The sequence below is a fragment of the Lissotriton helveticus genome, chromosome 8 (genome assembly GCF_964261635.1).
Source record: "Lissotriton helveticus chromosome 8, aLisHel1.1, whole genome shotgun sequence".
Lineage (NCBI taxonomy): Eukaryota > Metazoa > Chordata > Amphibia > Caudata > Salamandridae > Lissotriton > Lissotriton helveticus.
This window is the reverse complement of record NC_136069.1, coordinates 1,147,226,813-1,147,252,791: the sequence shown is the minus strand read 5'-3', so window position 1 is coordinate 1,147,252,791 and position 25,979 is coordinate 1,147,226,813. Positions and strand designations below refer to the sequence as shown.

At 44.0% G+C, this 25,979-nt stretch overlaps 1 protein-coding gene across 1 annotated transcript in view; it reads right to left on the bottom strand.

Annotated features, from left to right (window-relative positions):
* Window positions 1-25,979, bottom strand: part of CNOT11 (CCR4-NOT transcription complex subunit 11) — a 150,017-nt gene that overhangs the window by 83,199 nt on the left and 40,839 nt on the right. The window lies entirely within an intron of this gene.

The following is a 25,979-nucleotide window of genomic DNA, read 5'->3' as shown; positions in this document are numbered from 1 at the left end:
AATTGCTCTGGCCTTCTTGATCTCTCATTGAACAGGAGTTGGTAACTGGTGCAGCCTTTTGCTTCAGACTTTAGGCCTCAAGTTACTTTGAGCATTTAAGCAAAACAACCCCCATCGCTAGCTGCAAAATAACCTTAGTGCAATGGTATTAAAACAATCAGTACACAATCAGTACAGCAGGAAAGCCATCTGCCCAGCCAATTTAAAGAGAACAGTGTTTTACTGTAAATGGATGATATATTATACACCACGTAAGATCAGAATACGTACGATATTTTTAGATGCGGGTTGGAAGCAGGGGCCTGGCTACATTGAATATTTGCTTGTCTTAGATTGGTTGGATTTTATTCTGGACCAATATTTTAATGAAATTGAGAATCAAACGGGGCAAAAGATTACTCCTGATCTGCTCGGAGCCCTTTTCGGCATTCTATCAGAGTTGAATAACCTCTCCACCGAGCAAAACCATCTTTGTTTTGTAGGTACTTTAGTTGCAAAGTCACTTATCTTAGCAAATTGGAAGTTGGTAGCTATTCAGACAGCGCTCAGTAGCTTATTAAATTGTGTAAGGTCAAAAGATATGAAAATTTGTATTGAAACAGAGTGGGTGCTAATAAGTGGTTCAAGAAAATTTGGCAGAGCTTGGAAAAAGGGGATAATGGGGAATTCAGCGGCGAGCAGACTTTCAGATAACGGAGAGGTATAGTAAGTAAGTCTTTATTGCTTGATTAATTAAAATCTTAGCAGTCCATACAACTATAAAAACACATATCTAACAATTTCATATTTCCTTAAAAACAGGGTGACTTTGTTCTAAAAACAAGAATTTAACTGGTTAAAAATACATGTGATAAAATTATAGTGAACTTCTTAATTCAGACGAAGTCTGTATGCGAGTCCCGGGCTTGGGTAGTCACCTGTGTCCATAGATCTAAATGGTCAGTTGTTAAGTTGTGGCCTGCTAGTTTTAATGTCTATGCATGGTGGGAATCATATGCAATCACCTGGCGGGGGGCCATGGACATGGGTGGTTTCTGCACCTAGTTTTGTTTGTACTTCTTTCATAAAACGAACAAAACTGCAAACTAATCTAACATTGTCCCCATCATAACACGCCTTCACTGCTTGTCTACAAGACCAGGTCTGCATTTCATTTATATGTGGCTTTAACAGCTCTCTCCTCTCGCTGTCTAGAGTCTTGCAAATACACAGAAAATGCAACACGTCTTCTTTAGTTTCTCCACATAATCTGAAGAGGGTGGATGGAGATGAGCGTTTCCAGGGGGCCATGTGGATTTTAACAGGTAAAATCCCCATCCTCATTGCCAAGAAGCTTTCCTTCAGCTTTCTGGAGAAGCTAATGCCTAGGTACAATTGTGGTAAGCATTTTGAATAACTTTGAATCATAAACCAGCTGTGGGCCCTCTTATTTAAGTCTGCTTGGTCTTTTTCAGTAGAGACGAGGTTTATCGACTTGTTAACCAGGTCTTTGACGTTGTTAAAAGGAAGTCCAGATTCCCAGATGTTCTGTAGGGCTAACACGCTGATCCCTGATTGAAGATAGGCCATGACGGGGGAGTTGGTTTTCCTTGATATTTCTTTCCATAGGAATGAGTTTAGAGATCCGGCCGCAGCTCTCTTTATTTTATACCAGCTTTTAAAACATACGCGCCCTTCCGGTTTATTGCCTGGTTTGGTAATACAAATTCTAGCCTTAATTGCGCTGGGGAGGTATATTTTGGAAGCTTGAATATTATTCTTAGCGCTTTAGAGAACGTTTTGTCCAGGGTTGTTTAATCCTTCCCTTGCATGGCCTCACTGCCATAGGTTATCGTTGGTAAGAGCTTCGCTCGGAGTACTTCGAGCAGCGGGAGCAGGTTTGGACCGAGATATAGATGATGCCCTTTTTAGGTCTCGGCTAGCCGCGCGAAGCGCGTCTCCGCCGAGCCCCTATTGTTGCCATGTGAGCTTCCCAGGAGACAATCCTGGCCGCGCGCATCGCCTTGGAGGCGATTCCAAAGTGCCACGCGCACGTGAACGAGCGCTGCGGCCAGGCGCTGTCTCCTAGGAAGCTGAAAACACCACACACACACAGACACACACGCCGTCGCACACATCATACACACACACACACACGAGTGCACCGAGCCCCCCTCCCCTCTTTTCAACTTACCAGTTCAATGTAGAGGGACTCCGCTCTCCTTCTGGCGTCCCGAGACGCTTTCACTCCGCCTGCCTTCTTTTCCGGTGCAGACGCAGCCCCGCCCCCGTCACAGGCGACTTTGCCTGACTTCCGGACACATCGCGGAAGGAGTTTGTATAGCTGTGTTTAAAAACATTTTTTTTATATATGTAAACCTGCATGTAGACACACACGATGTCACCACTTCTCTTCCGGTCGTTACGTACATAATTTCCCTTGATGAGTTGTCCAATTATCGGCCTCTCAGCAAAAAGCGGCCCTCACATGTAAAGGCGGGAACTCTTCATAAGGACTGCGTGTGGCAATTATCATGGAGTGCTTGCCTTGAATGTCTGCTATTTATAAGCTAACCAATCAGAAAGTCAACCTGTCACCCACCTGACCCTCCAAATAATTAGTGCTGAATCCCGGTTGCGCAAACCCTTAAGAAAGGAACTGGTGTCGTGTTATTGGAGGCCGCCAGGTGAGGAGGATGCAGCCCCCCCCACCCCCCTCTGTGATGGGAGTCCAGTCGCTCGGCTGTCCCTACCTCACGCATTTACAATTATTAGCTTGAGGCTGTTCACAGTGTGGTGAAAAGTTTGAGGGGACCCTCTAAGCCACCATGACTGATGCCGGCTGCAAGGACGCCGACTGCGCCGTGTCCAGGCTGCTCAATGTGGTGGAGAGCGAGCTGCAGGCCGGGAGGGAGAAGGGGGACCCGACGGAGAAGCAGCTGCAGGTGACCCTGGAGGACGGCGAGCTGTGGCACAAGTTCAAAGAGGTGACCAACGAAATGATCGTCACCAAGAACGGAAGGTGAGTGCTCCTGTGTGAGCGCGCCGGGACTCCATGAATATTTAGGGCAGGGTCTGCGAGCTTGTGCATGCATGCATTGCTTTTTAAAACGACCTCAGAGCACATCTGCTGGTTGAGTGCTTTACCCCAGTGGCATACACATGTGATAACATACACATATGTTGATCATCAGGTCAAATGTTAACTGTATCTGCGTTCAGTTGGTTCAGCCTGTTTATTTTTCCAGCGGTGAACTAGTCTTCTTGGTTGTGGCATTATATGTGTGAACGTTTTTAAAATATATTGTGATTTCACATGTGCTGGCGTTCAGAAGCGAAGAAGTGGGTCTACGCCGGTTTCCAAAAGCAAAGTGCAAATGTCTGGATGCCTTTACACATGCAACTCGCAGACTTGTATAACCACATGTTGTGTATTTGGAATCACTCATTTACGACATCTTTGTGCTGAATGGCAGATGTGTGTTTTTTTTATCTAACTCAATAGCACTCCTTTTATCGACCTCGGAAGGATGAATAGCTGGGTAGAACTGCCAGGATTTGAATATGTGACTGTGAGGCGAAACACAGATCCCTGGGGTAGATGCTTTAGTCCACTGAGACAAACAGGGGTCTGGAGACAGTAATGAACAGGTCATTACTGGACATTTGTCACATCCTGGAGGCCAATGTGCTCCATTGTGATGATCAATATTTTGTGTGTATGTGTTTGAATGTGTGAATAATAACTGCGTCAGCCCCGTGCGTGAGGTGCATCATCCACATTGCTCATGTCACCCAAATTCCTGCACTCTCTACCACACTGCTTTCAAGAACAGCATACTCCTGCACACACTCTCACTGCCCACCAATTCAAAGTTTGATAAAAAATGTATGCAACGCACTGTCATACACAATGCCAATAACTCAAACTTTAATGCTGCGAGACCTATTGCATTGTAAATGCTTGTTAAAAAATGTTAGCTAGCATCAGTGTTCCTAATCGCATGAATGTTGATTATTGGTGATCTGTTAACATATAAATTAGTATTTTGATTTAAGATAAAATGTCCCTGCTGCATTTCCATAAATAAAATAATTTTTAAAAAGTAGCATTTCATGGACATTTGTCCCCATTGCAACTAAGTTCCTCAAAACGTTGTAAAACGTTGGGGCATACAGCTTGTCTATTTAATCGGTCCTAAGTTAGTTAATATGTTTTACATTGGAAACTGGCATAGGGATGTATTGTCTAAAGATCCATCTATAAAACAAATAAAAGCAACAAAAAAACAGAGACAAACATGCCTCATTCCTACAAGTTCAAACTTATCTCGTCATTTTATCAATATTTTAGGCCAGTGGGTGAAATCTCTTTCACTGTAGCCTTACCCCTGCCTCAACTATTACTTAATATGAAAAACCAAAATGAGCATTAATGCCAAAGAAGTACAAAATAATCTTGATAGCACTGGTAACAGAGGGGAGGCCCTCAACTAAAAGTACTGAGTACTGGATTAAAATGAAAGCGGAGAGCATCATTAAAAACTGTTGCTTATTTCTTGGGCCTCGATGAAATTGAAAAATACCCAACATCTTACATCTTCGGTGCAATGTTTCATTCAGGAACAGGATGAGTAATAATGACATACTCTGAAACAAGGGGGTGGGAGAGCCGAAAGCTACCATGCCACTAACTCACACTGTAGAACATCTGTCTCACAGGATAGAACCATTCTATATCATTGAGAAAAACTGATCACAGACCAAAACCCTTCAACTCCACTGTGGATCGTTAGAACCTTTAGAACACAGGCTGCAGTAAAATAAAAGGCACTCTGAAAAAGAACTACAATAATTTAGCCAAAATGAGTCAATCACAAAGTCAGAAGTAAAACAGGATTTTTTTGTTTTACAAAACGCTAAATTGATGTTCACATGGCTACAGGAGAATGGAAGTCCACGAGTGCCTTTCTGGCAGTGCTACTTCATTTAGAATGTTTTCTAGGCAAAGACAAAATAATAAGATTCAGTTAGGGAAATGTATTGCAATACCAAACGGTTGCATTACAGCCCCCCTATTTTATTTCTGTAGAGATAGTAACAAGAGATCTTACACAAAAGCAAAATGTCTTACTTTTAGTGTAAAATGTTATAGAATAAGTGAATCAGTTAAGTTTTGTTGGCCTAAAAATAATCATCCCGGTTTGCCTCTTCGCTTGAGGTGACTGGGGCAACTGGCAGAGGCTCCACATCCATAAGACAGTCAGGACTGCCACCAAATGGTGAGATAAAAACACCAGTAAGAGAAGGTTTGGTTACCTTCATGACACATAAGTTGCAAAAGTAGATAAGGACATATAGCAAGATTTGGAGGATGCAGTCTGTCGGCAGGGGTCTGTCAACAGTCTGGAAGTAGCAGGAGACCAAAAAAGGACAGAAGATGGGGCTCAGCATCTTCCAATAACTTCAGTTCTGGATTACAATTAGTCGCCCCCCCCCCCTTTCACGTTCCATTTGTTGAAATGAAGAGTTTGAGAAAGAGATTGAAAAAGTGGTTTTCAATTTGCATTATTAATCTATGCATTTCAGGGTAGCCGTGATCTCCAGAGCCCAAGAAGGCATTGACTGGATTGTAAAATGGACAGCACACGACCAGGCAAATGAAACAAAGTAAAACATTCAAGTAGGATTACATGCTAGTTGAAGAGTGCAGAAATCCGGTAAACAAATAAAGAACTTTCTAAAGGAATTTGGCAGGGTCGGTTCAGCAACTTATAGGACTGACAACACAATGAGACACCTTTTTTCTACTAAAAAAATGTATCTTATGTTCTTTACAATTATCGTACACAAATGAGTATTTGACTGGGGTGGGGATATTGGAAGGGACTGTGCCAGATCATACCAGGGCCCGTCAAGTAAGAGGGTACAAATTATGAAAATTATTTCACTCAAAGGACAAGGTCAAGGAACAAACCAGGCTTATAAAGGTGGGCTGGAAGCTGTAATCAGCAGGGTATGGGGCAAGGAGGAGTTGTGTCTCTGCCAAGGGAAAGCAGGTATACCTTAACTCAAAGAAATTAATAAAGTTTAACCCACCAAGACAGACTTGACCAATATTGTGGCAGGAATAATTAGTTACAAGTTGCTGACAGAGAAGGAATTGACCAACAAATCAATAGGATAAAGGGAGAGAGGATTGCCGGAGGTTCATATCAGGCACTGTGGACCACCAGAGGACAGCAGCACGTAGCAGAACTGTGCTGACACACCTTAACCAAGTTCCAATTCGGAAAGCAATTTGACCCTTCATTAATGGTTTCTCTTTCAATTTCTAGATGTCGCTACAGGCGGAGCCTTGAAGATCAGAATTACAAGTCCAAGTTGACAGTCACAGGGAAGCATCGTTTACAACGCGGTGTTTACACCGCACGACCTTCACCGCGCAGCCATTACAACGCAAGACATTACTACGACTTGCGCTGGATGGCGCTCTTGGTTAAGGAATAGATTGATTTTCTATTCCAACACCTAACCCTACAGTTACGTGGGCTGGAGTTGGAATAGAAAATTAAATTAATCCTCAATCCAGCACCAACGCAAGTCGTTGTAACGACTTGCGTTGTGAAAACCGCGTTGTAAAGTACCGCGATCAAAATTATCGCGTTGTACTGACGTACATCCCAGTCACAGAGGTTGACCAAAGTTTCTGTGACCAGTGTGGGGACCTGAACCTGCACCATTGTTTGGCAGAACAAGTATTAGGAAGAGGCCCACCCAAAGTCTGGTAGGTGGCACTGCTGTGTGGCATGTGGCTTCCTGTAGGGTGAGCAGAGAGGCTACAACCAGAGGCTGTGGCCGAAATGTGGACTGAACATAGCCACGATCCACTCCACTCCACTCCCTTTCGACCCCCTAAATAAACACCCCAGCACACAGAGTGAGTTGGTGTTGGGACACTAGTTCCCAAACGTAACACACTAGCAGTTAAGCTACTCCAAGCATCAGAGACTCCAAAACATCCACCCACTCAACAAGTCACACTATCTCGCAGTCAACACATCACCAGTCCAGAGGTATATAATCTTGGCCAGAAGATAAACGAGCTCCGATGGCAACTTTCACACAGGAGCCTAGTAGGACTACCTCACTGATGGTGATACAGGGGTGGTGGTGCTGCGGGAACAGCAAATAACCTAAAATCCTAACCAGAATCTAATGCAGCCTATGAAAGAAGGAAACAATCTTTGAAATAATATAATTTCAAGTGCTCTAGTCTACGGAGTCACCAACTGCAGCTCCTCATTTGTTTTCCCTGTTCGTCGTTGTTTCAATAGGGATCTGTTGTCACAGCTATTTTCAAAACTACATCTTAACCCATATCCCATACTCTAGCTGCTGGCTTCCCTGACCATGCTACAATTGTACCCTGAGGTAAAGAACAAAGAGCCATTAAAACCGCAGAGTACAAAATTGTACTTACCTGTAGAAGTAGTTTTACAGCTTGAAGAATTTTCTGGATTTACTTTTTTTTTTTTTAAGTTGTGGGTGTCATTAAGTAGTTGATCATATTGTGCCATGGCCCTCCTCAAATGAAATCCGATGTATGCGTTGGACACCATTCATGTGAATGCCATATTCAGATTCTCTTTTCCGCTTAACAATTCTCTTGTCGTTTTGTATTCCTGTTATTCTGTATCTTGAAGCACCTCCTATATTTCAAAATCATGTTGTTTTCCAGTATGTGGGTGGATCACTTGAATTACTCCTACTGTTAGTAACCATTAATTTTGATGTGTGTACCTTTTCTAGATTCACACGCTGCACATGAATTCAGTAGCTATATTCACACCCATGCACCCCCCCCACCCCCCTCCCCCCCTCCCCCGGAGGTTGGGTTGAAAAGTTTGCATTTGTGAACAGGTGTCCAACCTGTGCTTCTTGTTAGCTTAAATGTCCACACAGTAATGTTAAGTGATGATGTGTATGGAAGAACATGTGACTGCAATGCAAAAGTCATGTATGGCACATTAACAAAGAAGGTGAGCATCACTCCTTTTTCTCTTCGTGAAATGCCCCCTTAGTTTTCCTTCTAGCTTCATTCCTGCTGCCTTGTAACTAATCTGGATTGTTTAGACTATCAGTCTCAAGAGAGTCTCTTTAGTGACTGACAAACCTTTAATTGTGGTAACAAAGAAGATGAAAAATTGCTTTCCTTTCCGGAGATAGTTTTTGTACCCAGTAAATACAGGACTGTCCTTCTGACGTCCATTGAGTTTTGGGCCCACTCAGCATGAGATTGTGAATGTTGGTAATAAAACACGTTTTTCTATGGCTTGATTCAGATGGAAATGTGAAATCACCTTTGGCATGAATGGTGGGTTAATTCTCATTGCAACTCTGTCTCTGTGGGTTGGCAAGTAAGGTTGTGTTGTGATGGCCTAGAGTTTACCCACCCTTCCCAACAACGAGATCGCAATTAAGAATGCAGACTCGACTGCTAAGTATTCGAGTGTTGTGCATAGGCACAAAGACTGGTCTTAGAGGGTGATATAGTATGTTTAGGTTCCATATTTGCATGGGAGCGGACCTTTGTGGCACTATCCATTTTGCTCCCACTACGAATCTATTGATGCCTGGTGTTTGGAAGAAACTCCGTCCTATTAAATACCTTGTGTAAGTTACTAAGGCTGACTGGTGTACTTTTAGTGATCCATAAGAGAGTCCTTCATCCAACAGGTAAGTGCAGTATTAGAGTATGGTACTGTCCTGCATCCAGCTTTTCCAGGTCTTAATGTATGCTTCCTCTTTTATAGACAGTACTTAGAATAATCCCAGAACTTTATGGGTGATTAAGAGTGTTTGGGCAGAGTTATGCCTCATGGATATTTGTCACGGAGATAAATTGGTAATTAGATTTCAACATGTTATTTAGCGAGTTATTAAGGGAAGATTTCATTTTGGCATCAAACAAATTGATGGCTGCATGGTTTGCTTACTTTCCAACTAGTTTCACGGATAATGCCGGAGTTGTTACAGAGACTGGGACAATCAGGACGCCTGTTAGACCTAATGTTACATGGCACTCTAAAAGTTTTTTTTTTAGATTCAAATTTTAATTTTCCTTCAAGTGTTAATTCGACACAAAGGGCTAACGTGTTTCACGACAAGTACAGAGATGGCAATATAACCTTGATGACAAAACTCTTTGCCAAGCACATCTATAATAAAGATACATTAAAATTCTGTAAAGTGTACCAAACACAATTTTTAAATTATCCCAGAGTATTATTATTATATATTTTTTTTCATTTCTTTATTGGCATTTAAGGAACTTACATCCAGCAATATAGATATCTGATATCTGTATACAATTGTTCAAATTTTCTCACAACAGTACAGTAGACATATATCCGTTCCAGTACGCCACCTTGTATTTTCCAGCTAGGATAAATCATATAGGAACCCAACTACCCAGAACCCACCCCCACCCAACCTCAAGTTGTCAGCAAATTGTCAGCCTCACTTCCCCTCATACATTGTCCAAAGGTCTTTAGGTCTTGACACTCACTATATGGCTACCGCAGCGTCTAGTGAGGTATAATGCGTCAATGTCCGTCATGTGGGGGATTGCGTATAGAGGATGCTAATGCCGGGGCTTGCAGGTCTTTAATATCTGCCAGCATGGTCGTCCATGCCCGCAGATCATCCTCCAATTTCTAATCCAGCCGCACTCTCTTCATTCTGACTACTTCTGCTGCCGCCCACTCACCCAAATCTTCTAACCACAGTTCAATCTTTGGAGGAGCAGTGCCCATTCATGATATAGCGATCCGTCGTTTGGCCAATGCCAACACCAGCATCAAGAAACTTCCTGCTTAGTTTCTTTTGCTTCGGAGCGGGCAAAAGACCCAGCAGCACCTCCCGTCGCCTCTTGTATTTTCTCCAGAACCAAGGTCCAGTACTGAGACAGCATCTGGCATGTCCACACCATGTGAATAAGTCCGAGGCAGCAGCCCCGCATCTAGGCCAGCTATCAGGTCTGGTCGGGAAGAGTTTACTAGGTGTTTTGGGGGTGAGGTATGTCTGATGTACAAAGTTATTTTGGACTAATTTAAACCTGACATTCGAGTTGACAGTTTTGACCCCTTCATGAATCCTAATCCAGTTTTTCTCGGACAAGGGCTCCCCCAGTATCTCCATGGCACTCGAAGAGTTTGTAAGGAAAAAAGGATTCTCTAGAGGTAATTTTCAGGAGAATGTGGCCTTTGAGGCTACAACATGGAGTCAGCTGGTTTGTATTACTTCATATCAACAAACTAGTGACAGCAAACCCAGCAGTTGATTATTGGATTTCCAATCTTCTGAGAGAGATTGCTTGATCTATAAATCTGACACACAGGGCAAAAAACAGGAGCAAGCTAAGGAGGACTAAAAAGAATTCAATTTTTAGTGCAAGATAATTAGTGGCCAGATATACGGTCAACTGAACAAAGAGGAGGAGCACATGGAAAATACTTGGCTTAAGAAAATTGTAATCATAATCTGGCAAACTATTAAGATTCCAATTACCAGCTAAGTGAATTAAGACACTGAAGCTGTCATGAGGGTCTTTTTCTAGCATTACCGTAATACTTATGGCTTCAACTTTTCAGAGGTAAAACTCTGTATACAGCAGATTTTCAGCATCCCTCCCGTGAACACAGATTGATTTTTCCAGAATGCCAATCTGATTATCCATTTTCCGATACGGAGGTTAATGAAACTAATGCCAAAACAGACTTCCTCATGAACTTTTCACTGTAAGTAGACCCTCATTCAGTAGTATTACTGAACATTATTGTGATGGGTGAAAATGTCTCGCAATTAAACAATAGATAGGGGACCCACTGATAATCTTATCACAATCTCTCTAAACCGGTTGTTTATAAGGGCAACACCAAGTGTTATATAAGGACTAATAAAAAGGACTTGGGGGACATTATAAACAATAGGGTTAGAGAGCTTGTGATAACATTTTTAGTCGGATTCCTCTCTATCAACTTCATTTTTCAAGAGTGCAAAAGTAATCTTCCTGAAAGCAGGATCATACCACTCAATATGCTTTATTAAAGAAAGACTATAAAATCTTGGTCAAAATGAAATTGCAATGGAGATATAAAGTTTAGTCCATTCTGATCAAAATGAAAGCATACCTGGGAACTCACCAATAGTTAATACACATGCAGAAGAAACAGATTTTAATTTTAAATCTAACACAGCGGATGTACTAATGGTGCAGGTCCTCATGTTGTAATTTATTACTTGCATTGCTAGAGCAATTTGCAGCATATGTGGGAAATTTCAAGACTTTGCGCTCCAAATTAAGGAGACACCAGTTTTCAAACAGCAGGATGATTTTTTTGTTTTAAGAAAACATAATTGTGATATAATAACTGCCACTTTTGAAGCAATACAGCAGTTTACAGAATTGGCAGAGGGTTACAAGCCTAAATGAAGTTATTACTGTTTACTGCAGTACAAACAATATCTTCAGTACACACAGAGAAATGTAGGCCCAAGCCCCACCTGGGAATGTTAAGAAAATCATGAGACCATTAGCAAAATTACTGCCCTCAGTTGCTAAAAACGAAATGATCGATTTATAGGCAGCGTTGGTTTCCTCTCTCAGTAATGAGAGTAGAGCGAATACAAATGAAGACTTTAAATTACTAATCAGTCTCTCATCAGCATCTCTATCAAAGTATTCAGTATGTTGTCTGAATTCATTCAGGCAGGAAACAGCCACACACTCTGAAAGTGCTTGACACTATCCTGAAAGAATGGTGTCTTGCAGTGTCTCAGCAAGTGACAATTAATAACCAGCTCGCAGTAATGGCCAATGGAACGCGGTATATGCTTTGAGGTCTCTGATCTCAAGGATCCTGCAGACCTTTATGTGCAAGATTTAAGCTCCTAGCAGTTTAGTTAAATACTACACTGCATTTCTTCCTTATTTCAAGATACCAAGCCTGTATGACATCACTTCAGTTTAGTCACTGTTGGCAAATTGTAGAAGAATAAGAGTACATTTTTTTCCAGTTTATATTTCATACAGCTCGAGTGTGTCTTCAGATGTTTGACATTAAGTGATATTGCTCAGTTGAAAAATAAATCAGTGGTGTAATTGTTTAATCAGTTTGTGGAAAATTAAAATAAAAACATTGTATACTAGATTTCAGAGTTGGCAGAACTAGACCAGATCAAAGTGGAGTACAGCTGAACAGAGAGATCGGCTTGTTGACCTACCAAGCAGTTCAATACTAGCCATTTCAGACATATGCATTTTTTTTTAGCATATTCCTGATGTATGACACCTACATGGTATTACATACATTTCACCCCAACATCCCAACAGATTGTCCTAGATATTAAGGTTCCCAAGTAGGGGATTGGTTGCTTATGTTTTGGGCCCATCTGTGCTATTTAATCTTCGCCCATGTTATCAAGTCCTTACCTCTTAAAACTGACCTAAGCTGGCATATTACTGGTCTCCAAGGTGGCCAAACTCACTAAACATTGCCACTTTAGGTGGATGATGTGATGTCTGCTGTACAGTGCAGTGTAATTGTTCCATTTCTTTAGAAAATGGAATACATTTTGCAGAATGTATGGTTTAAAGATCAACAAGGAAAAATGATGGGGTGTAATTTAAGAAATCTGTGCCTAGTTACTTTAATAATGTGCTTTTTACAGCACATCTGACATTTTTCAGAGCTATTAATAAGAGGGGTTACTATTATCCATTAAATTGTACTCCGTTTACAGATCTTTGAAGCATAGAAGACAAGCACTGGAACATATGGCCTCTGGATCATTCCATATTTTGGCGTCAAGTGTTGCCCCACGAAGCCATTGTACCACAGTCCATAAATACTCTGGAGACCAACATAATTTCACCTGGGACACCAAATATATGGCATCTAGTTGAGTATTTGACATCTTACTTTACATACTATCATAGTGCACCCCTCATTCTTGCCACATGCTAGTTTCAAAGATGATTAAATAAGGGGGTCACACATGGCAGATGGCTGCATATCTAGATGAACTTCTAGCTAACTGCAGCAGGCACAAGCACACGTCCCACAGCGATCCTGTGACGTCTGCAGCCATTTCAGACTACACTGAGGAGGTTCATCTGAGCAAGTAAATGGCACTAGCGTTGCAAAACTATCACGCCTTAGTAGAGTAGCTATCATATATGTACTGTAACAACCAACTGGTTTCCACTCCTAAATGGGGTTTGGGGGAGGGCATGGCTGGATTAATATATCGCAAGACCAGATTTTTTTTCTTCTTCTTAATCGACTGCAAGACCGATGATGGCATGCTTCCTATTAGTTATTCTAGAGTTAACCTAGTGGGAGATAAAACCACAACTTTCCCTGCCCACTTACAACTGTAAATAGCACACAATTGTCTCCTGCTTCCTGGGACAGGGGGTCCCAATTCTTGCAGCAGAAGTGGGGTGAGTAAATTGATAGAGCTCTACGAGGAGGTTCTGGCATTAAACATGGTCTGTTGTAAAGTCATATTATATAATACAAACAAAGACATTATTCTACACCTTAATTAGATACTGGATAACTGACATCAGAGTGCAAGTGCCAAGTTCCAGACCCTGGATGTCTACTAATATTCTGTGCACAGCCATCCATCCAGGGTCATTGCATAACAAAAACACAAAGGGATGAGAACAGAACAGTACACTATCCAGTCATGACTGAGATTATTTTTGAACGGCTAGCTTAATCTTCTGTCTAAAAACAGAACAAAGAAAACGGAAGTGGAATCTTGCTATAACAATTTCAGCAAAATTATGGTTATGGAGTAGATTTCCTATTTACTCCATAACCATAATTTTGCTGAAATTGTATATAGCAAGATTCCACTTCCGTTTTCTTTGTTCTGTTTTTAGACAGAAGATTAAGCTAGCCGTTCATGTGGCGCCGTGGCCAGGGCGACTGACGCTGGAATCTGGGGACCACGGTTCGATTCCCGGCTCCGGCGGCAGGGTAGCCCAGCACCATGTGACTCTGGGCAATAGCTCGCTTAATCTTCCCGACGGCCCCCCAGCGCCTAGAGACCCTTACGGGTGATGGTGCGCTTTACAAATGTGGACTTTACTTTACTTTACTATTACTAAAGCCTTGAACCGTTATTCCAAAACTGCCCCTAAATTAAGGTCTTAACAGACAGATGAATTATGAATGTTTCAAGAGAAAATGCAATTGTCATTTAAAGAAACTGAAGTTTAAATTAGTTATTTAATTAATTTGCTTGAATTTACTGTGAACAATAACAATGGTATTATGATTTATGACAGGAAAAAGTCTTGGCCAATTATTTTCAAAGCAAGAAAAATGAGATGAAAGCAGTTAATTATTTTTAGACTTTAGGGGCATGTCCCAATGCACTAGGGGGCACTGCAGGCTGAGTTAAGGCCAGTACCTCAGTAATTGCTTGGTCACCCAACTGGTACCTACCCCTTTAACATGCAAAGCGGTTTTTACAGTATCATTCACATGATTATACCCCAGACTACAAAAAGCTTCGGCCTGGTCCTCATTTTATGATTATATATCTGAAGATAACTTAATACAGTTCAAGAGGTTTCTTACTTTCAAATGACCCCTTCACCCCCCCAAACAGAATGTCCAATAAAAATTGGGCAGCACATTGTCCACCTACTGAATGCAGAGGTCTTGACTTGGGGTTCCTTTAACGTATTGAGGTGTTGTTGTGTACATGCTGCAACCTTTAATTTCGTGCTCATAAAGGTATGTCATCCCACTGAACACCGACTACCAGGATCTATGAAAGGGACTTGGTGTGCCTGCTTGTAAATTGTAACAGTCACTGTCGGAATTTTAAATCAAAAAAGTTTAAAACCTACTTAAAACAAGCATTGGCATAGCCAATAGGTCTCGCCGTCTGGACTTTTTAAGTATTTAGCCATGCAGCACATTACCTTGGGTGCTACAACATCTCCTGCTACTTCAAGTGCCATTGGTGACCGGCCATGCGGTGGCTAGGATCAGTGCAGCCTGCGGGTCCCGAGCGTGACAACGATGCCATTATTATGTCCTTAAACTTTCCGTTCTATGATAGCACTGGTCACGAATCATGATTTTTAGGTCTCGCCTGTCGATGCGCATGCGCATCGAGCAAGGCGAGAGTATTGCGAGTTATCCACTCTTTATCCACACTGCAAGGAATCGTGGCGATTCCTTGCAGTGCCCGTGACTTTTAAGGTCAATGCGCATGCGCATTAAGCTTATGCGCATGCGCATTGACCTTAAAAGTCACGGGCGCGTGCATGTCCGTCTTTGTTTACCCGCTCCGCCCCCTCCCGCCGTGTCGCCTTGCCTACTCTCTTCCACAGCCTCCCCCAGCTCCGCCCCCTCACTACTTGATTGCACGGCCGCTAGGCCGTGCCTCCCCTACTCTCCTCCCCCCTCCTCCCCTGCCTGCCTGCCGCTAGCTGAGTCCTAGCGTTGGCTGAACATCCCGTGATTTTGGACAAATCCCTTAATCTTGCTGTGACCTTGTTTCTACTTTCAGCGCGGAGGCTTATTTCTAAACATGTTCACACTCTCGACGTCTGAAACGGGTGAAACAGGACTATGAGATTGCAAGATTTCTGCGAAAATTGGTAGTCTTAAAGAGCTCTGCCGCCCACTTTAAAACACATTCAAGACCTCACTAAGTGAGAGGAGACCCCACTGTTCCTCTACCACGAGGCATCAGACCTTTAAGACCGCAGCGTTCTTTCTGTTCGAGTGAACGCAGACCCTGTACAATACCACTCGTACGAGTCACAACCCAGCATACTATAATCGCGCATCTTTGTGTGACACGTTCCGTGAATTCCATTCCCCGAATCTGTTGCGAAATACTACAGCCCACACTTTACCCGTGTTGTGACTGACTAGTTTTAATTTATTGCGGTGCCCATTTCATTTACACTATTTTTGTTCTGAAGTGTCTGCCATTTATTGCAGTATTGTACCTCTACCTGCACTTTGTACGCTTCTGAAACCTGCACACATATCACTTTTCCTCCTATAATGTACCGATTGCTACTTCATGTATTTTTGCTGCTCACCATTGTCACTATTCATTCACGCAACTCAACGTTGCCTTCCTTCACCTATAATTTTCTCCTCACGCATCCTTAATGCTCCCATCGAGACGCGCCCCGCCAACCCACTGCAAAGTCCGCGCTACCAAAACCAACAAACAAACTATCACCCCCGCATCGCTCTCCGTACTCTGGCCTCAGCAACCCCCTTCTCCACCCCCACCAGTCCCCTCGGCTAACTTGGTAGAGATGCGGCCCCGCCCGGGCTCCCCCCTCCCAGGACTTCCTCCTCGCATCCCTGCCCCCTCGCGCTGCTTCAACCCCTCCCCTGGCCACGGCACTTTATTAGGGGCCTAACCCGACCATTTGACTGTCATTGTAAGTCTCTTGCTGGAGCTACAGTCCCAACAAAAAATAAGCCTTTCGGCAGTCCGATGTCCCAGCTGCGTCTAGCTTGCTTTCTGTGACCAGACACACGTTTTTTGGCTTTTATTGAGTTATCCCCTCTGCTCTTGAACATTGTAAATCGCACCCTCTCTTCTATGGGTGCTAAGTGCTATATCCTGTATTTTTCTTCTTCATATATGACTTTGTTTCTATCACTGTGCTGCTCTCTGCAAATTTATAAAGCGCTCTGATACCCGTCAAGTTTGCGCTATAAAAAACGATCAAATAAATAAATACTTGCATGAAGTCCGTGTTTTAAATCTAGCGACTGAGATGTATTTTCTATTTTGTTTAGTTCATTTCGTGACAAAAACGTTACGAGTCATTGCCTGTGCGACTTCTTTTAATCTTGCAGAAGCAAGGCTGCACCACGCCACATCTTGTTCCTCTTTTACCCACTCTGACACTGTCCCGGGACCGTCAAAACCAGTTTGCCCAGTTTGGAAAGCTTCACTTCAGTGCTTCTCTCCTCTACCTGCATATCAACACGGTGGTGTGAGGGGGTGTGGTGTCGGGAGAGGTAGGCTGGGGGGAGGAGAGGTGTGTTTGTGACAACTCCCAGGGCTGTGCACAAACGCCTTTCATTTGCTCGGTTACCAACAATCTCATAGCCAGCTACTTAAGTGTCCAGGGAAGGCAACACGCAGGGCCGAAAGCTGCCGTTATTATCCGTAACGACCTCAGAGGGGACCTCTCAACATTACTCACAGAAAACAACTCAGAAGGTGGAGTCATTATACTAAAAGGAAACCGCACAGGCTTTCTGTATACTGTGACTGTGGGAGAATTAGTTAATGTTCCTGCGTTTGAGTTAGAGCTTTTAGATTTGTTTATGGCTTTTTTTCTTTGTAATTCTTTAGCATTGCCTACAGGAAACAAAAATGCTAAAGATTTAAAAAAAAAAACCCATAAACAATTCTAAAAGCACTAACTCTAATGCTGCGAGACCTATTGCATTTCCAATGCTTGTTTCTGTTCTAGCTACACCTGAATAATTCCAGACACTGTTGGATGTTATTTGATTTAATCCATAACAGAAAATACAATGTTGCCTTCACTAACTGCTTGATCTGTCTGTTTTCGTTGCAGCTGAACTGTTGTTTTTATGAGGACTGTTACCTGTATTTTCCTTCCTGGTGTCTTGTGAATAGCTTTAATGTCCGAACAATGGTTGCTAGTTGCACGAGATAAATATCTCTCTCTTCGACTCCTCTCTCTGTTTTCTCCATGAAAGTAGAACGGTCGTACACGAATCTGGGGAACAGAGTTCGAGTCTCGGCAAGGATGCTCAACAGCCGGTGATTCTGGGCAACTCAATTAATTTCCCCGTGCCTGACAAAAATTAATGTGGCCTCATGTAACGCAACTTCGGGTGAAGTTTGCGCTATGTAAAACTCAGTTTTAAAAAACCTGGCTGGTATTTCGCTCCTTAAAAAGTGGCAACGCAACCTGTGAGGCAGGCGAGTCCCAGTGCTCACACGATGAGCCCTTCCATCTCCTATGGCTATGAGTGTGTGAAAGGCAGCTTATTGCCAACCATATACGAACCAGTGCCCCCAATTACCCTTAGAGCAGTGGTTCCCAAACTGTGCGCCGCGGCACCCCGGTGCGCCGTAATGAGGTGCCAGGGGCGCCGCGGCACGATGTGTGAAATTTAACGCACAGTCATCAGCCGCCTGCCCTGCTACGTTACACAGCTCGAGATCTGCAGTCACACGCAGTGAGAGTCCCATGCTGTCTGGACTCAGGTCACACTGTTTAGGACAGCGACGAGCCGCACACCAACATGCTTTTGGAAAAAATACAGAGCCTGCTGTTCGCTGTAGTGCCGCAGCCCCAATCCATACTTGAGTCAGTCTTCAGCGTTCATGAGCGGTAAGATCTGTCAGTGTCCCACTGTTTTTCGAAAGGTCTCTTCGTGCAGCTCCGGGGTCTTACGTCGCAGCTAAGAAGGTAGCACCCACAATACTTCACAGGTCTTTAAAAGACCGTGTACTTGTAAATTAGGCTCTTGTGTTTACATCCCTTTTTACAGCCGCTCTGGTTACGGCTGAAGAATTAGCCCCCAGCCCCAATTCTTTTTGCAGCCCCCCCCCCCCCCCCGAAATGTGTCTCTAGTTGCCCGCCTGTCTCAGACTCACCATAAACTAGTGCAGAGGGTTAACATGCCTGCAACAAAGAATGTAGTACCTTGATATCACCGAAATGTATTTTATGAAGATAGCCCGATGGGTTATTGCTTTTGCCACAGAGATCCTTTTGTTACTTGTGGTTCAGCTGCACCGGTGACTGAGATGGGGGAGGGGGTGCTGTGCTTAAACATAATTTATGGGTGTAAAAGCTCCTGCTAGAGTTATTTGTGGGTCCAGCAATCCTCACACAACAACAAAAACATCAAAGCTAACTTATGATTAATGCTCCTTATGATTAATGCTCCTGCTGGAGAGAGATCAGAGTTCTGTCTAGGAGCAGTTTTGACCCACCATAAAGAAGCGCAGGGGGTTAAAATGCAATCTGTAAAGCAGGGCACAAGTCCAATAAAAAGAAGTGGGGGGCTGACCAAGTTAGACACTATGCAAGTGACATCATGACATCACAACGTAGCACTATAAAAGAAATTTAATTTTTTTTAAATTATTTGTGTAAATACTGGGACAGACCACCCTATCTGACAGTCTTACAGTGGCTGCACTTATATACAGGCACAGAACAAAGGCAAAAGCATGCCTCTCAAATACCTGTGAAGAGATTGCAAGCTGTGTGCCTTTGTTTCCCCTCTGCTGCATTTACATTTAAGTGTGAGGTTCCAGTCAGGAGTTTCAAACAAGAGGAGGCCTGATGGCCCCTTAACTTCGGCCTGGCTGGAGGTGATAAAAAAAGCCCCCTCACTGGACAAGTTCAGCATATTTCTGTGGGACCCAACTTCCTGGCAGGGGGGACGGCGTCCACCCTGTGAAAATAGTGGGTGGACGCCGTGTACCTGCATGTACCCCCAACTCGTGCCATGCTGGAAAGATCCGGTGCATTGCACCAGTTTCAAGATCTTTGTAGAGTTTGCTCGTTGCTCAAATGGGAGCAATTTCTGATATTTATATGTTTCCCTCGTCTTCATTGCTTGATTTTGCTCATGGGAAAGTGTCACTCATAGTCCTGCGCCCTGGCACACGTCAACTAGCATCCAGGTGAGGCATGCACACACGATCAAAGAGCGTGCATACACACTTAAGCGCTGAATGGCTGAGCGTGCACACAGAAAAGTGCACACACTTCAGAGAGAGAATCTCGAAAGTGTGCACAAAGGCAGGCACTTCTGAGCAGAGAGCATCCACCCGCGAGCAAAGAGCATGCAAACATAGGTAACGTGCACACCCTCGAGATTGCTAACACACACAGGATAAACACCTTCCAAAGAGAGAGCATCTGAAGTGTGCACATACCACCGTTAGCATGCCTAGACAGGCGAGGCGAAGGCATGCACGTGCTCATTGACCGTGTACACCAGTAAAAAACAAGCATTTGCAATGCAATAGGCCTCGCATTAGGAAAGTTTGAGCTATTGGTATTGTAACTGACAATTTTTTTATTTGTGTTGGTTTTGAAAATAGCGAAATTAATAGCTTTGTCATTTACAATGCCAATAGTTATACCTTTCGCAAATGTGACACCTATAGCATTTGTAATGCAATAGGTGTTGTATTTACGTGAGTTAGATGTATTGATATTACAAATAACAATGGTTTTTATTTTTTTTAAATAATTAATACTTAAATTAGTTATTGTAATTTATAATGGCAATAGCTTAAACTTTTGTAAATAACTTTTGTGAAGATTATATTCAGTGTATTTTATTGTGACGAAAATCCAAGAACAGAAGTGAAATATTAACATTTTTTGGGTGACATTTGTAATAAAGTTTGAAACATTGAGAGAACATATTTGAACCAGTTGTTGTTGAATGGTTGCACAGATTGATGCTGTGGTGGTGCTGAGTGATGATGTTGTGGTGACGAGTGGGGGCTAATGTGTGAGGGGGCTAATGTGTGAGGGGGCAGTGTGTGAGGGGGCAGTGTGTGAGGGGGCAGTGTGTGAGGGGGCAGTGTGTGAGGGGGCAGTGTGTGAGGGGGCAGTGTGAGGGTGCGGGGTGTGATTGTGCTGTGTGTGTGCGCCCTAAAGTAGTGTGAGTGAGCAGTGCGTGAGGGGGCAGTGTGTGAGGGGGCAGTGCGTGAGGGGTGTGATTGTGCAGTGTGTTTGCCCTAAAGTAGTGTGAGTGAGTAATGTGTGAGTGTGCAGTGTGTGAGGGGGCAGTGTGTGAGGGGGCAGTGTGTGAGGGGGCAGTGTGTGAGGGGGCAGTGTGTGAGGGCACAGTGTAATGAGAGTGTGTGAGGGTGCGAGGTGTGCGAGGGTGCGGGGTGTGAGGGTGCAGTGTGTGTGGCCAAAAGTAGTGTGAGTGCGCAGTGTGAGGGGGCAGTGTGTGTGAGGGTGCAGTATGTGTGGACTACTTCACTGTGAGTGAGCAATGTGTGAGTGTGCAGTGTGTGAGTGGCAGAGTGTGAGGGGGCAGAGTGTGAGGGGGCAGAGTGTGAGGGGGCAGAGTGTGAGGGGGCAGAGTGTGAGCGGGCAGAGTGTGAGGGGGCAGAGTGTGAGGGGGCAGAGTGTGAGGGGGCAGAGTGTGAGGGGGCAGAGTGTGAGGGGGCAGAGTGTGAGGGGGCAGAGTGTGAGCGGGCAGAGTGTGAGCGGGCAGAGTGTGAGGGGGCAGAGTGTGAGCGGGCAGAGTGTGAGCGGGCAGAGTGTGAGCGGGCAGAGTGTGAGCGGGCAGAGTGTGAGCGGGCAGTTTGGAGTGGGCAGTGTGTAAGAGGGCAGGCCTATAATACTGAGGTCTAAAGTAACTATTGTTTAGATGCACTACAGTTTATTTATAGTAGTAATTATTAGTTATTTATATTATCAAATACTTAACATTATGTTAGGACTGTCCAAAATAATATTTCAGCCCAATACTTTTCTATAGCGAGTTTTATTGGAGCCTCTTTACAACGTTGGCACGTTTAGCTATCAACAGTGCCCGACCCCTTCTCTTGTGCAGTGATCTCACCAGCATGCCAATTATTGAAAAGGAAGCCTCGTCACCACCGCAAACATCCGAAAATTTCTATGCCAACTACCATCCAAGAGACATGTGACGCATCACAGACTTGCAGTACAGGCTAGCATTCAGCTATTTCAGAAGAGGGAACCCCTTTATCCGATTAACGTGACAGCAGGACCTCGGGACACTTAATGACAGCTGTGGAATCTTACATCCGATTACAAAAGAGGAAGTACTTGTGGTGCTTTAGACCCACTTCAGTTACATTTGTTCTTATTAGGGACCCAATGCATGTGTAACATCGTGAGCCAGGTCTGCCATACATTGCATTTTGAGTCGTTTAAAAACATCCCACATTTTACAATAGACGTACAAATACTTTATATAATGTGCATTGCTCGTCCATTAAACGAGACTTATTGGCTATGCCAATGCTTGGTATTACATTGATAGTGCTATCATAGCTACAAAACGACAAGAGCAACAAACTCAGCCTGTGATGCGGACAGCACAGTGACTATAAAGCAAAGAAAGAAAGAAGCCATAATTGAGGCAGGGATGAAGAATTCAAGCCTTTGAATAAAAAAAACTTAACCGTGTTGACAGGAGAAGGCAAAAAATGGAACGATAGCCCCGCTGCGGTAGAAAATGTGCTTAAAGTTTGGTTCCGGACTGCGAGCCACGTTGGCGAGCAGGACAGAGTTTGCACCAGTGCCTGAGACAGTAAAAGTAAGAATCAGGGAGGAGACGCTACGTTTGCCAGGCATTTACAAAACATTCAAGGAATAAAGGTTCCGGAAACAAGCGTAATTAAGTCTGATTGCTCAGGGACATTGCTCCGGATTATATCGACCAATAGTAAACTGCATGCTTACTTCCTGGTCAGTTATAAGATGTCAGCGATGAATTAATTGTCTGCAGGAAACTGCATAGAATCCTAAATGAAGGTGTTTCTTGTAAAGCTGGAGCCTCGAGCTCCAGGGCTGCTAAGAAGAAACAATACTGTCATTGCTTCACAGAGCTGAGTACTGTTTGTAATTGCATCGAGTGAATACCTGCACATGTATGACGAGTTTCTGAGCTAAAAACGAAATGAAGTCAAAAGTAAACATTACAAGCCAGTCAGGAAGGTGGCGTCAAGTAAAATGGCGTACTCCCGTATCTCACATATCTTAAAGATATTCATTTATGTTGGTCGGATTCGGAATGTGGTCCTATTGAAGGTTTTGCGCCCCGCTGATTTGGCTGCAGGGGTCAGTATTACCCCGGGGGCAAAATAATTATCGCATCAAGTGCGGACTGGGGTTGCATTAAGGGCCGTGCATTAAGGCTCATTGTTTGTGGGTCTAGGCAAGTAGGCGCATATGTAGAAATTCCACGCTGGAAAATTCAAGTCAGGGGACAAAGACCAAGGTTAATTGTTCCTATTGTGAGATATTTTGTGATACACCTACCTGCAGGCTTTATGTCCGCAGCCCGGATTGGAAAGGAAGCCATGCAACCTGTTTTGAGACGGGGGCGGGGCCGCAAACAGGAAGCAGACGGGAGCCTCAGCCTACCCCCGCTTCTGTAGCCAGCCGGAAGATTTGCCTGCGAGCTAGCGGAGCTCCCGTGGTCGTGGAGAGCCCCGCCTGTTGACAAGACTGACCCGCTGGCTGCCGAGGGAGACAGGGACACGCGAAAAGACCCCGGTAAGTGTGGGGGGGAGGGGGGTGCGTGTGCCTGTGTGTGTGTGTGTGTGTGTGTGTGTGTGTGTCTGTCTGTCTGTCTGTGCGTGTGCGCACGTGCGTGTGTGTGTGTGTGTGTGTGTGTGTGTGTGTGTGTGTGTGTGTGTGTGTGCCTGCCGGTGTGTGTGTGCGCGCACTGGGAATCTGAGGCAGGAGTTGTGCACGGCGCCGGCCTGGACGTGCGCGTCCACAGACACCAATCGCCGCGCGTGCCCGACCCCGGTCTCAGATTCCCATGAGACGGGCGATATAAGTTGTCGAGCTTCGCATTGCTTTCTCCAGCTGGACCTAAAAAATGTGGGGAGCCACGGCCAACTGCCGATTAGGACAAGGGAGCCCCAGGTCAAAAAAGGTTGGGAACAACTGCCTTAGAGCATTGACGGGAGTCAGGTTCTGCTTCATGTTAAGGCCACCCTGCACAGCGGCCTGTGTGATTAACAAGATTTGGTAGACATAGGAACTTAATTGCAGCCAATCTGCGAGTTACCGACCTCTGTGGCCGGGGTTCAAAGCTGGTTAACCTAAGTATAACTTCCAAAGTAAATGCCTGACATGGCTAACTAACCATTCAACATTTAAACAGAAAGAAACTTAGATCGCCTCGCGAAACTCCTCCTTTTTAGGAATTACAAAGGTGGAATGCTAAATAAACTTCTACCTATACTACTGAAATCCTGAACAATTATACGATGGCAGAAATTGCTTTGCCACACATGGGAAAAACATTACTATGACATACTTAATCAAATGACATGGCAAGCTTAATTACTTAGCCCACAATCTCATGATGATAGCATGCATCAGTGGAAATGTGCAGCACATTGTAAAACACCCACTGTACAGTGTAACAAAATGAGCAACACAGGGAGCTTATTTATTGGCCTAGAAACACAGGGTGGTCAGATGCATTGATGGCAGGATTCGCACCTGGTGCACTTTGCGGTGGCCTCAGCAAGTCTACCTTGGTAAACAGCTATAGAGTCATTTATCGTGCAAGAAGCAGGGCTAGAGTTACTGTTTAAATTAGCCTGAAATCTAGCGATGGTAACACGCACCAGTAGCAACGTGCAGCACATTGTAAAACGCCCACTAAACAGTGTAAAAATATTAAGGACACAGGGAGCTGAATAACACATGGTCAGATGCACCGATGGCAGGAATTGAGCCTGGTGCCCATTTGCGACGGCCTCAGCCCATCTAACATGATAAATAGCTATTGAGTCCTTTGACATGCTTGCATTTTTAACTCCATTTTACGGGAATCGCCAGAATAAGCAGAAGCCTCAGCTGCTGCCTCGCATATACTGTAGATAATATTTAAGTCCGGTGTGCATCTAAATGATTCTAAGCCTCTGCCCGTCTAAACATGTTGCCTTGCTCCCAAAGTGGGAAGCTCAAGATGCTGGTATCACCATGAGTCAATGGTCCTTTTTGTTTATCGGCACTAGGAAGATGAATTGCTCATCCTACTCACACCCACACAATTACTTGCAGGACACACACTATGCCAGACACCCTCTTACTGCTCCTAGACCATCTGAATCAGAGCAGGAACATCAGCAGCGCAGCCAAGGGATACCACCCAAGATAGCAAGGGCAGTCGCAAAATGTGTGTGGGTGGGAGGGGGAATAATGCACATACTCAGCCAGATTATACGTGCCTCAGGGTTCACTCACCTGGGAATACCATATTGAGTCTGCTGGCTGAGGCTGATGACTCGAAGTGCCTATCAAGCTTAGGACAAGCATAATTGAAATTTGACCTTTGTAATGTAAACTGCTGCTCATATAAAGCGCTTCAAAGTCCTTGGCCTGAGTTTGCGCTACATAAAAAAAAATGCGAAGAAAAATAGAAGCCTGAAAAGTCATGCTATTACAAACACACAAGCCGATTCAGTGGGAAGAGGGTGATTAAGGGACAAAACAAGAAAGTAGATAAGGACATAATTTACAATAGTCTGCTGAGCATGTTCTGTTTGGAAAGCCCAAAAACACAACAATACTAAAACACGAGCAGAGGCAAAAGAAACAAGCCATTGAGTAACGTTGTCGGGAGGTACAGGACGCTTGTGTAAACTCAATTAAGCACGGCCACAAGTGTAATGCCTCCCTACGAAATCAAATAAGTTCACTAAAGAACTTAACGTGTAACTAAAGAAAATCCCCAGGAATGGGAACCTCTCAAGGAGTCCGGTGTTTAGTTTCATTTATAAGTGTCTTAAGAGAATCTAACGTGAGTGAATGCTTAGCGTCTCTTAAAAAGAAAACAAGTTAGATCACGTTACACGCAGCCGAGCAGAAACTCAAACAGAAAGAGACGAAGGATGGTGAGCCTAACAAGTGGGAGGGATGGGGATAGTTCAGCAGGGACACGCAGCGTTTACCTTGCGGGAGCGAGCGTCATTACTGCTAACACATGGTGCCGCTCGCTCCCGCAAGGGAATCGCTAAACGTGCATGCTTTGCCATTCAAAGCAATACAACGCGTGCACATTTTTGCCTGCAAAGCTGTGTCGATTACAAAAGGTATTTTTCCTATGCAGCGCATGCGCCCTAAAAAAAACACAGTTGCACAATGTAGTTTGACATAGAAACATAGTGCCCATTTCTGAGTG